The sequence below is a fragment of the Arachis hypogaea genome, chromosome 1, assembly GCF_003086295.3.
Source record: "Arachis hypogaea cultivar Tifrunner chromosome 1, arahy.Tifrunner.gnm2.J5K5, whole genome shotgun sequence".
Lineage (NCBI taxonomy): Eukaryota > Viridiplantae > Streptophyta > Magnoliopsida > Fabales > Fabaceae > Arachis > Arachis hypogaea.
The window spans coordinates 94,613,938-94,617,762 of NC_092036.1; the positions used below are offsets into that span (position 1 = coordinate 94,613,938).

At 39.5% G+C, this 3,825-nt stretch overlaps 1 non-coding gene across 1 annotated transcript; it reads right to left on the reverse strand.

Annotated features, from left to right (window-relative positions):
* Positions 1 to 2,129: 2,129 nt before the first annotated feature.
* On the reverse strand, positions 2,130 to 2,234 carry LOC112714431 (small nucleolar RNA R71). Its single transcript, XR_003159261.1, has one exon. It is a non-coding gene; the product is annotated as a small nucleolar RNA R71 (small nucleolar RNA).
* Between the last annotated feature and the right edge of the window lie 1,591 nt (positions 2,235 to 3,825).

A 3,825-nucleotide genomic window follows, 5' to 3' on the forward strand; every position in this document is an offset into this window, starting at 1 on the left:
AAGCCAACGTTATTGGGAAAAGTGAGTCCCAATAACGTTAGCCAAGTTTTGAGAAAGCAACGTTAGTGGTCACGTTAAGACCACTAACGTTGGATTTAACATGGATATATAAGGTTGGAACGTTAGTGGAAAAAGTGAATGCCACTAACGTTCTCGAACCCACAATGGAAATCAACGTTAAATCTTACTAAAATACCCAAAGCCTAATTCATATTTCTCTGCAAGTTGGGCCCACTAAAGATGAGAACTGCTTCAACTCAAGATCCAAAGCCCACATCCAAGACTTAAAGAACTCACCAGAAGATCAAGAGGAGTAGTATATATAGGAGTAGTTTTGAACTATAGAAAAGCTTGGCACTTTTGGGAACTACTCTTTATAGATTTACTTTTCTGCACTTTTAGCATGATTTCTTCTTTTCTGCCATTTTCCATTTCTAGAGCTATGAACAACTAAACCCCTTTCATTGGGTTAGGGAGCTCTGTTGTAATTTGATGGATCAATTATAGTTTTCATTCTTCTTCTTCTTTCTTTTCTCTTGATCTTACTAGAAAGCTTTCGATCTTAATTCAATTGGTTAGTTGTCTTGAAAAAGAAACTCTCCATAATTAGATCTCCTTTGAGCCTTGGAAAAGGGATGAGGAGATCATGCTAGAAATGCTTTCTCATGTTGGACCAAATTGGGGTTTGGGCGGATATAGTGACATGTAATCCTCCCAATACTTCGATTTAAAAATACATGTGGTATAATCAGTGACCACACTTCATCTCTTCCCATGAGTAATTAAATCAAGGAATTGGGCAATTGTTCAAGCTTAGAGAGATTGGATTGCCAAGGAATTGGGATGCAATCACTTAAGATTGCCAAGGAGATCAATGAATGCATTGATTGAGAAAGAGATGAGAATGAACTTGATCCGGAGAATGCAACATCTCCTGAACCCAATGATTTCCCCATTTTTGATCTTACCCATTCTCTTTACTTTCTGCCATTTAATTTCATGCTCACTACCCCAATCGCCATTTAAGATTCTGCACTTTAATTTCTGTTATTTACTTTCCAGTCATTTAAAATTTCTGCATCTCAATCTAAATTCTGTTTAACTCAACTAGCATATTCTTCTAACTAAAATTGCTTGACCAATCAATCCTTGTGGGATTCGACCTCACTCTATTGTGAGTTTTACTTGACGACAATTCGTTATACTTGTCGAAGGGAAATTTGTTGAGAGACAAGTTTTCATGCATCAAGTTTATGGCGCCGTTGCCGGGGATTGATTTTGAATCAACAATGATTAAGTTTGAAGATCACTAGATTGAGCATTTTTCTTTTTGTTTAGTTTATTCAGTTAATTTCTTTTAGTTTATTTTAATTTCTTCCTCATCCTTTGCACCCTCTTTTATCGTTCTTTCTTTTTTTGATTACAATTCTACTCACTAACCCACTAACTGTTTGATAAATTACATCACTCACACTAACAATTACTCTAACAAGAATAGTTTCTTCATTTTATCTCCTGTTGTGCAATCTGTTTGTTGTATGACAGGGAGAAGAGAAGGAGCTTCAACATCCTTTGATTCAGAACCTGAAAGAACCCTTTGGAGACTAAGAAGGGAAGCCAGAGGGAAAAGGATTATTGGTGCTGAGGAAGAAGAGGAAGAGTATTTTGAACCCAACATGGAAGAAAATCTGGAGAACAATCATGAAGAAGAAGCTTATAATCATGTCAGAGAAGGGCATGCAAACCGGGCTGGGCAAGAAAGGAGAGTCTTAGGATCTTATATCAATCCTAATCCTGGAAACTGTGGCAGCAGTATTCAGAAGCCCACCATACATGCCAACAATTTTGAGCTAAAACCCTAGCTCATCACTCTTCTGCAGAATAATTGCTCATTTGGAGGAGGTGCTCAAGAAGATCCTAATCAACATTTGACCACCTTCCTGAGGATTTGTGACACAGTGAAGTCCAATGGAGTCCACCCAGATGTCTATAGGTTGCTCTTATTCCCGTTTTCACTCAGGGACAAGGCATCCAAATGGCTTGAATCCTTCCCAAAGGAGAGCTTAACGAATTGGGAAGAAGTGGTGAACAAGTTTCTGGCAAGATTTTACCCTCCTCAAAGGATCAATAGGCTAAGAACTGAGGTGCAAACTTTTAGACAACAAGATGGTGAGACACTTTATGAAGCATGGGAGAGATTCAAAGACCTGACAAGGAGATGCCCATCAGAGATATTTAATGAGTGGGTTCAACTTCACATCTTCTATGAAGATCTTTCCTATGAGTCAAAGAAGGCTGTGGATCATTCATCAAGATGCTCTCTAAACAAGAAGAAAACCATTAAATAAGCCATAGATGTCATTGAAACAGTTGCTGAAAATGAATACTTCTATGCCTCCGAAAGAAGTAACACAAGAGGAGTAATGGAGCTAAACCACATGAATGCATTGTTAGCTCAAAACAAGATGATCACAAGCAGCTAGCAGATCTCACCAAGAAGGTGGAGGAGAACCAAGTTGCAGCAGCCATCACCTCATCATCAGCTCAAGAAGGAGTAAACATAGGAGAAGAAGGTGACTGGGAGCAAGCCAACTATGTTGAAAATTCACCTAGACAAGTCCATGATCCATACTCCAGAACTTACAACTCTGGATGGAGAAATCACCCCAACTTTGGATGGGGAAACCAACAAGACCAAGGGCAAGATCAGAGACGCCACAACCTCAACTCCAACAATAATGCCACTCATCAAAATACCTCACAGAGATATTACCAACATGCATCCAACCAACCTTCTCAACCACCTAATCTCAACACACCATCATCAACAGATGATAGGCTCTCAAAGATTGAGGCTCTACTTGAAAATTTATGCAGAGAAGTCCAAGACAACAAAGTGTTTAAGGAAGAAGTGCGGGCCAATATCAAGAACCAAGGAGAAAACATCAAGAGATTGGAGTCCCAAGTAGGGTATCTATCTCAACAAATTCCCAAATCCACTGATGGATTCCCTAGTGATACAGAGAAGAATCCAAGAGGAGAAACAAAGAAGGTGAGATGGGAAGAATGCAAAATGATAACCATAAGTAATGAGAGGAGTATGAATGGAGTAGAACACCCCCAAAATAACCAAAAGGAAAGCCAGGAGGAAGGAAGCCATACAACTCAACTTACATCCAAGGAAGAGCTAAAGAAGAATGAGGTGTTGAACCCATATGCACCTTTTCCCCACAGGCTTAAAGGTGGTGTAGCAGGGAGAATGTACTCAAGGTTTCTTGATATGTTTGCATCTCTTGATGTAAATATACCATTTATTAAAGCTCTCCAGCAAATGCCTTTCTACATCAAGTATATAAAGGAGCTACTAGCCAGAAAAAGTCCATTGAAGGGGGGACAAACAATAAAAATGAACAGGGATTGCAGTGCTCTCATTCAACTAGGGCCACCCACAAAGAAGGAGGATCCAGGGAGTTTCCACATTCCTTGTGCCATAGGAGAAATAATGATTGACAAAGGGCTTTGTGACTTAGGAGCAAGCATCAACTTAATGCCTCTCTCTCATGAAGAAGCTCCAAATCAATGAACTAACTCCTACTGATGTAATTATCAGATTGGCTGACAAAACTCAAAAATAAGCAATAGGAGTGGTTGAAAATGTGCTGGTTAAGGTTGGGAGCTATTACCTTCCCACAGATTTTGTTATTCTGGAAATGGATGAGAATCCTATCTATCCCATCATTCTGGGAAGACCATTCCTAGACACAGCCAGAGCACTCATAGATGTAGAGCGAGGAGAGCTAGTGCTGAGAATACATGATGAGCAGT